Here is a 12008-nt window from a genome sequence, read left to right as displayed (position 1 = left end):
CTGCTGATATAACACAAGGGGAATTAAAAAATGCGATTAGTAGACTTAAATCAAATAAATCGCCAGGATCAGACGGCTATACAGCAGAGTGGTATAAGGAATTAAAAAATGAATTAACACCTTTTATACTTCCCACACTGAACTGGGCTTTAAAAAAAGGCGCAAACGCCACCCAGCTGGAAGGAGGCAATCATATCGGCTATACCAAAAGAAGGTAAGGATAAGACGGATTGTGGGTCATATCGACCAATATCTGTTCTTAACGTGGACTACAGATTATTTACCTCGATTATGGCAAGACGATTAGAAGAGTTCCTACCGACATTGATCCAAAATGACCAGACAGGTTTTTTGTACAGCAACGCCAAACGCAAGACAATATAAGAAAGAAATTACACATCATAGATTATATACAAAAAAATAAGATTGAGGCAATAGTAATAAGTGTTGACGCTGAAAAAGCATTTGATTCAGTTAATTGGGTTTTTCTTTACAGAGTGTTACACAGGTTTGGCCTTCATGATACAATTATAAAAACGATACAAGCATTGTATAACAATCCTACGGCCAGAATTAAAGTCAACGGATATCTATCTAACAGTTTTACCCTCGAAAGAGGCACCAGACAGGGCTGTGCATGGTCACCTTTACTTTTCGCTCTATATTTAGAACCACTGGTTCAACATTTTAGACAAAACAAAGATATAAGGGGAATTTCTATCAAAGAGACTTTGGCCTGTTATGCGGATGATATTTTGTGTTTTTTGGGGCAGCCGACAAACACTTTACCTAAATTGATGGAATAATTTGAACAATATGGTAAATTGTCGGGATACAAGGTTAACATAAGTAAGACCCAATTACTTTCATATAATTACAGCCCACCTGAAGAAATTAAGGAGAAATACCCATTGATATGGCAAACAAAATCCATCAGTTATTTGGGGATTAATATACCCATAGATCTTACAAAATTATTAGAATGTAAGTACCTACCAGTACAGAAAAAGATTAAGGAAGATATAGCAAGATGGAACCTAATCCCTTTCTTTGGCCTATCTTCAAGAATTGAATCTATTAAAATGAGTATATTACCTCGATTATTGTACCTTCTTCAGACCCTACCAATTGAGATCAATCAAAGCCAATTCAACGAGTGGGAAAAAATGCTGTCAAGATATATATGGCAAAGCAAAAGACCAAGGGTCCGTCTCAAAACTCTACAACTGACAAAAGACAAAGGGGGATGGGGTCTGCCCTCTCTCAGAGACTATTACCTGGCAACACAGATAGGAACTATTATATATTGGTGCAACCCAAAATATAATGCTTAATGGAAATCTATTGAGGAGAAAATGTGTTCCACCCCAATACAAGCAATTATAGCAGACAATAATCTACAAAATTACCTTAACAGTATTGAGAATCCATGGGTGAAATGAACTCTAAAAATGTGGAAAATTATCACAAAAAGAATATAAATTAGGAGGAGATATTATGTTTCTTAAATGGTGTGCATATGACTCAGACTTCATTCCTAACCAACTGGACAGTAGATTTAAGGACTGGAAACTTAAGGGATTAACAGCTTTATGTAAGGTAATGAAAGGAGGAACGATGCTCAGTTTTGATTCACTCAAAAAGAAATACCTTTTGGAAAAAAAGGATTTCTATCGGTATCTGCAAATGCGACATTATATTAATATGAAGATGAAAAATGTGTTGGAGATAAATGTTAACTTGATAGAAATGTTTAGGAAAGCATATAACTCTGATGTAAATGGGGGAATAATTTCATGTGTGTACAAAATGCTGTCAAATCTTAAAACACATTCAACTTTATACATTAGGCAAAAATGGGAACAAGAAGGTGGGGTGAATGTATCTGAAGAGGAATGGACAATAATGTGGAGGTTTCATTGGGAATGTACCAGCTCACATAAATGGAGGGAATATAACTGGAAGAACTTGATTAGATACTTTATAACACACTCTCAGAAATCACACTATGATGGAACACCTCCTATATGTTGGAGGAACTGCGGTAACCAGCACGCAAACCACTTCCACATTTTTTGGGACTGCCCGATTATCGCAGACTACTGGAAGGGGATACACAATGCCCTACAAGACATTTTCAAAGATGTTCTGCCCTTAGAAATCAAGACCATGTACTTTGGGAATTTACCCATGGCCTGGTTGAAAAAGGACAAATACTTATTGAACATTTTGTTGGTTGCAGCTAAAAAGTCTTTAACCAGGAAGTGGTTATCACAGGAGAGCCCAACTCTCAATGGATGGATGGACATCACAATGGACATTTACAAGATGGAAAAGATCACTGCATTTGTCAATCATAAATCAGAGCAATTTACCTCACACTTTAAAAAGTGGATTCACTTTGTAACGCCCCAAAGGCCTGATTTTGTTTTCACAGAACATTAGTCAATTTACAAACAGACTACTCCCTAACTGTTCTACTGTTCTTTTTACTTGTATTTGTTTTATGTATTGTGTCGGTATGTGTGTACTTTTAAGATTAAAAAAGATAAAAAAGTAAAGTAAGTAATTAAGTAAAAAGAGACATTTTTAATTTAATAGCAACGATGAGAAGACGGAAAACGGGTAACTTATCAAGTTACCCGTTTTGGCGGTGTTCGGAAGCGTTCAGAGGCGTTCTACGCATAGCTGTAGACCGTACACTACACAGTCAAGTGTGGTACGGTCAAGTAGTAGACACTGAACAGAAATAGTATGTACTAAGTATTCGGATTCAGCCAAAGACTTTGGATATTCAGCGCATCATCGACATCTTTGCCTCAAATCACAAAAACCGGCGTATTGTACTCATTTTAATATTGTTTATGGAAACTTTGCTGACGTTTTCCGTGTTGTCTGTTCCTTCCTTGCTGCTGTCTTGTTGCTTAATTAGCATATTACATTTGTTGGAGATGTGTTTTGACTCTTGGCTGTTGTGTGGTAGTACTGTGTTGTGTTGAATTGGGTGATCTGTGTGTCAAAGTTTGCCTTATTGGCCCAATGTGATCTTATATTGGTCTCATCGCCTTCTATATCTGCCGAATATTCAGTCGGATATACCTGCTGTGCTGTTAACGTAACTACAGTATTAACGTAACTAGCGTCTCTGTCTCTCTGTGTGTGTGTGTGTGTGTGTGTGTGTGTGTGTGTGTGTGTGTGTGTGTGTGTGTGTGTGTGTGTGTGTGTGTGTGTGTGTGTGTGTGTGTGTGTGTGAGCGTGCGTGCGTGCATGCGTGTTTCTAGCTGTGGGAGGGTGTTGTTATTGAATATATATTAACATTGAAATTCTGGCATTGATTTGAGCCCCATCGCTGTATGGGTTAGCCCCACCATAGCTGAACCACAAAAAATACTCTGGCCCCGCCACTGGTCATGATGATCATCAGATACCTGATAGTCTTTGATCAGCTCCTCTCCACTCTCTCCAAGATGCTCAACTAAGCAACGGATGATAATGTCCCTTCTGCCATCGACATGATGCTATTAAACACAAAAATAAAATTTATTGCAGAGAACACATAAGATAACATATGTAACATACATACATAACGGCACATACAGATGTAAACAGAAAGTTACCCCTGAGGAATGTAAGCCTGCAACGGCATTCTAACGTTGTGAAGTGTGCAACTTAACATGAATTTCCTAACGATGTGTGTTGAGACAAGAGTCAATGTCCAGTGCATGTCATAATCTGTGGGTCCAGAAACTCTGCCCAATGAGGGAAGTTTTCTGCCTATCACTGGACCTGCAAATGAATTTTTTTCGCAACATTACCACCTATCACAAAATGAACCAGGCAAGGACAGGAATTCCCACACACAAGAGTAATATTTTTGGAAATTATTGTATTGGAGTCTATAGGCAGTAGGAAGGGATTTCGCTGGACTCACAGAGTCACTTTGATATTCTGTAAATCTCTGCTTTTGAGCACATATTAAGGGAGAGATGACAGGTTTGTGTACGCCTGTGGAGAAAATCATGTGCATAAATTGTTAATTGTGACCACAGTGACAGGATAAGGAGAACAGTTTCAGGCCAACACAGACACCGATTAGATTAAATAAAAGAGTGATACATTGTCAGTGTGTATGACCTCATCATTAGATTATGTAATTAAAATAATTAGAAATTTAATCTCATTCAGTGAGTCCAACATTGGTTTTATTTTGTTCCCTGCAGTCCCGCCCTTATTCCGAAATATCTCCAGGAGTTTGGTGGTGTACCTGTCGAATCTGGACAAAAAAGGTTCGCTACAGATGCATCGTGGTTATTAGTTTAAACTCCTCTTTGATCTGAAATGAGATAAAAACACAAAATCATGTTAAAGATGACTCATGAGATCACACATACACTTAGTTGCTGCTTGAACAAGAACTTGATTTACCTGATTTTCACAGAACAGAGAAGGCCATCTCTACAAGAGGTCTTGGATTGCGGGGCAATCCTTGGCAACCTTTGTTCTTCTTATAGCGAAGGACTTCTCCATTTTCTCATTAATTGCCCTCTCATTGTTCTTCTTTTTTATTTCCTTCAGCAAACCTAATCCCTCCTTCTCTAAGGTTTCTCAGTCTCACCAAATGGCAGTGGTGGCAGATAGTTGACTTCAGTTTTTTTGGCCTTTTAAAGCCTGTGAACCCCCTTCACTGGAGCATCGTCTCTTCAGTGTGTTCATCTCAAGCTCTGAAATGGGTAATTGGCAACCTCTTAACTTTGCCCTGTAGTTGCCCATCTTATACTTTATCCTCTGTTGCCAACCATATAGGCAATTAAAAAGACCCTGGCTCTTTGAGGCATGGGTATTTTTCTACCAAGGCTTCAGTAACATCTAAAATCTGGACACCAGTTGGATATGCTGTGAAGCCAAATATAATCTCTGCAAGCTTCTCAAGAATGCTACTAGTTACTCTTGGGTTGTTCAAAAGTGTGCCATCATTTTCATAAGCTTGCTTTCCTGCTTCCAGTGCAAGGTCTACATCAGGGATGGGCAACTGGCGGCCCGTGGGCCGCCCGCATCCTCACTCAGTCAGGCCCGCACATAATAAAAAAAATAAATATATATGAATAATAATAATTGATCGAGTTACAGAAAACTCGGTTAAGAAAGATGAGAAGAATTCATAGAATTCGAAGGCAAACCCATGCGTCTAGTTTGCTTAGAAGCGATATCAGTCATTAAAGATATCCACCTAAGTCGCCACTACAACTACTACAACTGCTTGTTGGGTTTGAGTTCATTGAGTTGTTGCACTTAATGTTGGACCACTGTTTTTCAGTTTTTTTACTTCATTGAATAATGATGTATGTGAGCCCTTTGCACTGATAAAAATACTGACCATTCATGTGGCTTTTTTAGCATGGAAAACATGAAATGAATGTATGTTGGTTTGATTAACATACCATACATAGGTTATGATTCTGGATGATTTTTTAGGTAGTGGCCATCCCCAAAATGCACCAGAATACAGGAAATCATATCTACCAAATTCAAAATTGTGTAGCTTCTCTCAGCTCACGTTTAGTTGAAGTGTGCAGTCATGTGGCCCTCCGATGGTTATGATGAAAAATGTGGCCCTCTTTATCATGAAAGTTGCCCATCCCTGGTCTACATCATAAGAAAAGACTGGTATTTCAAACTTAAATGGCCAGGGCTTAGACATGTAGGATGGTCCACTCTCATCTGGGGAGGAAAGCAGGATTGTGTCGCATCCAGATGAGGAGGAGTTTGATAGTGTAGATAGTGGAACTGGAGATTCGACTTCTGACATGTCCAAAGGAGTGAGACTCAAGATCACTGGTTCAGTTTTTACTACTTTGAGGTTAGCTTTATCTTGTACATTCTCAATCGAGGTCAAAGTGAAGAACTGACCGTCGAAATCCATGTCCTGGTACATAACATTGAATGGTCCTGAAATATTAAATGTCTCTCGAAGAACATCAGTGAGATCCTGTAGTGTGCTTTGGATCCCTGCAGGTAAGATTAGTTTGCAGACCTCATCCTCCCCAAAAATTATCCGCAGTTTCGCGGATAACAGAAAGAAGCTGCAACAACAGAGAAGAGAAATACACTGACATTTATTCACAAGCTTCTCTACTAAAAGGATAGGCAAATGTGGTGCTTCAAAATTGTCATTGGCGTCTTCCTGCAAGGGTGTATGGAGCCAAAAGATAATAATCTTTAAGCTCTCTATGCTCAAGTAAGTGCACACTCCCTGTGTTCTCCAGCTCATAACTCCTCAGGTGTTCATTGTACCTTGTATTTTCTTGTCTCACAAAAAAAGTCAGTTTGTTACAAATCACCATTATCTGCAACACTTCAGAAAAGTCAGGCAGTCCTGCAGTGGAACCACAACACAACAACATTCCCACTGCATAGTTGGTGCCTAAACTGCACACATTATTGGCAACATGCACAGCCGTAACAGCAGGGAATCTGGATATCACCAGGTCTTTTAGATCATCCTCAAGCACATCTAAAGAGACCTCTGTTGTTTTTGTGACTGCAAGTGATGGTTTGACAGCATGTGATGGGTGGTATGCAACCATGAGCTGGTGCTTATTTGCAAGGGACAGCAAGATATTCCTGAAACAACCAGTGTGTCTGACCACCTTCTTGAAAAAGCTGTGTTTGGCCTCGAATCTCATTGTCCAGAGGGCAGCTAGGCGGCCAAATTCCCGACTGAGCTGAGGATAGTGCATGGGAATGAGTTTATGTTGAAGGGAAAACATCAAGGAATCTGCTTCGGTGTTCTGAAATGATGCTGTGAAGATAGCAAATGCTTTCTTCTGTATGGACTGGAGACACGACAAGGTCCACAATGTCTTTCAGTGTCATCAGCATCTGCCATACAGGCTCTTGTTCGGGTACTTTTAAACATATAACCAGAGGCAAAAGACGTAATAAGCACCAATTTTCATGTGCGTGCCCCCTACTGATTTTCATGTCGAAAATGAGAGAGGAATGAGATGAGGGCGATTTGTTTTATCACTCCACTTGAAAAAAAAATGTTTTTTCTTGATCAAGTTATCAAATGCCAAAGCCAGTTCCTTTGAAACAATGCCCTCCAGCAGATCATGTAAAACATCTGGAGGGTAACCAGATGTCACATGAAAATGTTCAAGTTTTTCTGACAATGCACACTGTTTTTTTACACCATAACAAGGAGTGTGATCTGGACCAGACACAGCTGTCTGTACATGCAGTGTATGCTGATCTTTGGTTCTTTGATGAAAAGACCCAGATCTCACTTCATCAGACTTAAACTTGGATCGCTCCCAAACCCAAAACCGGCAGACGTATGACCCTGCAAAGCTTTCGACAAATCCTGCCACAGAGTGCGCCCCAAAATTATCTGCCACCACACTGACCACAGTCCCTTTAATGGCCTTCCCTAACGCTGGAACAAAAATACCATCTTTCACCAAGCTTTGGATATCGGTTAACAGTGGCTCTAAAACTCGCTGGAATCCAAACTGCTTGGTGTCTTCAGCCTTACACAGAATTGCAAGGTAGATTGATGTCAATGTGGAACGTAACTGCACTGGAATGTTTACCAACACCAAATAGACAGCTGTGACTTTGTGCTTCTTTCGAGAGGTCCCAAGAGGATTACATGGACCTGTCATCAATGTACAGGATGAGACTCACTCGATCCATCACGAAATGTCTTGTACTTAAAGTCATTTTCAGATTTGTTTTCACCTTCAAATGTGTTTTCTTGAAAATACTTACTTAGGACCTGCACCAAGGATGGCAATATTGGGACATACTGGAAGGTTTTGCCCTCTTTTTTATGAAGTATGTGTTCTTCTGGTTCAACAACTGAAAAATGCTTCTTCATGAATTCTCTTCTCCTGTATGAAGTTGTGAAAGGGCCACCTGTCCCCAACGCAGTACTTATAGGGTTTGTCTCACAAATATTTTTCACTAAATCTGAGATAATGGCTGGATCCAGATCACAATTATGGCTTTTCAAGGTGGACACCACCACATCTCTTAAAAGTGGACCAGATGCAGAGGTGGATATAAACTAATCTAAATCTACTTTCATCAATGCATTTGTTTGGGACATTGAACATGCTTTCCAACTTCAAAAAGAGATGGCCAAATTTCTCTTTTATATCTTGAGACAACTCCTGTGGTTCCCCATCCCGAAGCTCTAAGCTCTCTTCCACACAGGTCTCATCCTGAGCAAACATGGGTTCATAAGGTTGGCTTTTTAATATTTCAGTTTTAAAATCCTCAAGGGTGTGTGACTGGTGTTTTCTGTGTCTATGTGTAGCAAAGGTGGAATACATATTTGTATTGAAGTTGCAGTTTTTGAAGACACATGCAACTGCTTCAAACTTCCTTTAGTGAATGCCAAGATGCTCAAAATAATGCTTCTCTGAATCACAAAAAACGCAGAGTTACGTATGTAACTCCGGTTCTATGAATCCTGGATGACCGCCAGAGGCGGTGCATTAAGCACTGGATTTATCCGTCTCGCGCATGCGCAGTTCGAGTACCTATACCAACAAGGTCACATGTGACCCTCGAGACACCGGATTGGCTATATAGCACGGTGTCGACAGAGGATCTGTTCCCAGAATCTTCTCGCGAACCACGAGACTTCTGAGTGACCTGTAACTCTGGCGGTCATCCAGGATTCATAGAACCGGAGTTACATACGTAACTCTGCGTTCTATTTCATCCTTACTGACCGCCAGAGGCGGTGCATTAAGCACTGGATGGCCAATACCAACAATGTCACGAAGAATCAAGGTGCTCACCTACTGACCAGAGGCAGCAGAGCTTGGTATCAGGGCCACGCCCATTGGATGGGGAGTGGCAACGTTGACCCGGTAGAACCTGGAGAATGTGCTAGGCGACGCCCATGACGCCGCGGCACAGATGGTCCCCAGGGGCACCCCTCTCAGGGCAGCCCATGATGTGGAGACGCTCCTGGTTGAGTGACACCTCACCCTGGATGGCGGGGGGCGGCCACTGGCCCCGTAGGCGTGCGTTATGGTCTCCACAATCCAGTGGGACAGCCTCTGCTTTGTTAATGCACGACCCCTGTTAGGGCCATCATGGCAAACAAAAAGCTGCTCCGACTGGCGAATACCGGCGGTAGCAGAAATATAAGCCCTAAGGGCCCGCACCGGGCACAGCAGCTCAGACCCACCCTCCCCAGAAGGGGGGTCAAAGCGTGCTAACTGGATGGGCTGGTTAAGGTGATTGCGTGGCAGGATCTTTGGCAGGAACGCAACATTCGGCCATAGAGTGACACCCGAGCCATCAGAGTTCCACCTCAGGCATGTATCACTCACTGATAGGGCATGCAACTCCCCGACCCGCTTGGCAGATGTTATGGCGAGTAAAAAGGCAGCCTTCATGGACAGCCACTTCAACCCCCCTTGACCCAAAGGCTCGAAGGGAGGAGATGACAAGGCTTCCAGCACCAGCGGCAGGTCCCATGCTGGAGACCGCATGGCTGTAGGGGGACGCAGCCTCAAAGCCCCTCTTAGAAAGAGGGACACTAATCTGTGGCACCCTACCTTGGCGCCGTCAACCCTATCATGTAGGGAGGAGATGGCAGCGACATAGACCCTCAAGGTGGAGTGCGACCGGCCACTATCCAGGAGGGACTGCAGAAATTCCAGCACCGTGGTCACAGCGCAGTGCACTGGATCCACGGCCCTAGCCGCACACCAGTTGGAGAACAGCTTCCACCTGTTTCCGTACTGCAACCTGGTCGATGGTGCCCTGGCACTCATGACCGTACCCCTGACAGCCGCAGTGCACTCCCTCAGCAGTGGGTCGGGCCCTGCAGTGGCCAAGCCCAGAGCTGTAGGCGAGAGGGGTCGGGATGCCAGATCTGACCCCCCAGCTGGGACAGGAGATCCCTCCTGTCGGGGAGGCGCCATGGCGAGCTGCAGCAGAGCCTGAGCAGCAGTGGATACCAGAGCCTCCCCGGCCAAAAGGGGGCCACCAGAAGGAGCCGGTGGCCCTGCAAAAGGACCCTCTGGAGTGTCGGCAGAACCAGAGGCAATGGTGGGTAGGCATAAAGAGGCCTGTCCGGCCAATCGTGCGCCAGCGCGTCCTGCCCTAAAGGGCTGGACGCTTCTGCCCAGGAGAACCAGAGGGGGCAATGCGCCGACTCCTCCGAGGCAAAGAGGTCCACCTCTGCCCTGCCGAAGAGGCCCCACATTGACTCCACCACCTCGGGGTGAAGCCTTCCGTCGGGAGAGGAAGTCTGCCGCCCGATTCTGGGCCCCCGGCAAATAGACTGCCCGTAGGCTGGCCAGACGGGGAGAAGCCCAAGTCCACAGGCTCTGGGATACCCGGAGAAGCCGTGATGACCTGGTGCCCCCCTGGTGGTTCACCTGCGAAACCGTGGCCATGTTGTCCGACCGGACCAGGACAGGCCGGCCTATCAAATGGGGCAGAAAGCTGGCTAGTGCCAGCTGCACAGCCCGGAGTTCCAGCACATTGATGTGTTGTGCCACGTCCCGGCCAGACCACCGTCCCTGCGCAGTCCTGCCCTGCCACACTGCGCCCCATCCCGAGAGGCAGGTGTCGGTTGTCACCAACTCCCAGCGCGCCGGGATTGCGCCCATGGGCACGCCTGCCTCCAGATACACTCTCTTTCTCCATGGAGCCAGAGAGACAAGACACTGCAGGGTCACCTTGACCCTCCTCTGCCTGTGCCACTTGGCATCTAGGTGCAGGCTGTTCAGCCACATTTGGAGTGGGCGCAGGGACAGTAAGCCCAGAGGCACCACAGCTGAAGCAGCTGCCAGCTTGCCCAGAAGCTGAAGAAAATGAATAAAAAGCAGCCTCCTGCCGGCTCTGAAGAGGGGAAGGAGGCGGAGGATGTCGTTAAAGGTAGGCCTTCATGGCGACCGATTCCAGGACCAACCCCAGATAGGTAACCCGTTGGGAAGGGTCCAGGCAACTCTTTGATAGGTTCACCGTCAAGCCCAGCCGGGCGACGTGCGACAGCAGGCGGGCCGTGTCCTGGGACACCTGGGACCTGGAGGGCGCACAGACCAGCCAGTCGTCCAGATACGGCAGGACCTTCATGCCCTGCGTCTGCAGGGGTGCGAGGGCTGCCGCCACAACCCTGGTGAAAACCCTCGGGGAGAGGGAAAGCCCGAAGGGAAGTACCCTGAATTGGTAATGCCTGCCCCGATAGGCAAACCTCAGGAACCGCCTGTGGTGTGCCGCAACCGGCACATGAAAATAGGCGTCCTTTAGGTCTATGGTCGTGAACCACTCCCCCCTGGCAACTACCCTCAGGGTGTCCGCCGAGGTAAAATTTTTAAAAACGTGTTCAGGCCCCTTAGGTCTAGAATGGGCCTGAATCCGCCGTCTTTCTTGGTTACCAGAAAGTACGCAGAGTAGAACCCCCCGGGTTGTAACTGAGGGTCCACTGGCTCGATCGCACCCTTGGCCAGGAGGGCGGATAGCTCCTGGGTCAGAGCTGCGGCCTTTGTCGGGTCGCGGACGACTGTCATCCTGACCCGGCCGAAGGCCTGGGGCCGGCGTCGGAACTGTAATTCGTACCCCCGGGTTAAGGTGGAAACCACCCAGGGGTCTATAGTACAGGCAGCCCAGTAGCTGATCTGCTGCTGGGAAAAACAGCCGACGACCGGCCCCGTGGTCCTAGCGCCTGGCCCCCCGGCCTCTGTTGGCTCTGGAGGGGTACCGGTGAGGCTCCGCGGCCCGAGGCTGCCCGGGCGATGGGCGGGCGGGGGCGCGAAAGCTATCAGCGGGCTGCTGGGCGGGCCACCGAGACCTGCGTAGGCCCTCATCTCTCGCTGGGTAAGAGCGTGGTGGCTGGTAGCGGCCCCGGGGGGCAGCCGGGGGGGCTCTAGGCCTGCCAGGAGCGGACACACTCCTGTGAAGACCCGACAACTGCAGGTTGGTTTGCCTAGCTTGGGCAGCTCGCTCCAGCGTCTCCAGGGCAGCTGACCCAAACAGCT

This window comes from Gadus chalcogrammus, chromosome 8, assembly GCF_026213295.1.
Source record: "Gadus chalcogrammus isolate NIFS_2021 chromosome 8, NIFS_Gcha_1.0, whole genome shotgun sequence".
Taxonomy (NCBI): Eukaryota; Metazoa; Chordata; class Actinopteri; order Gadiformes; family Gadidae; genus Gadus; species Gadus chalcogrammus.
This window is presented reverse-complemented; position numbering follows the sequence as displayed.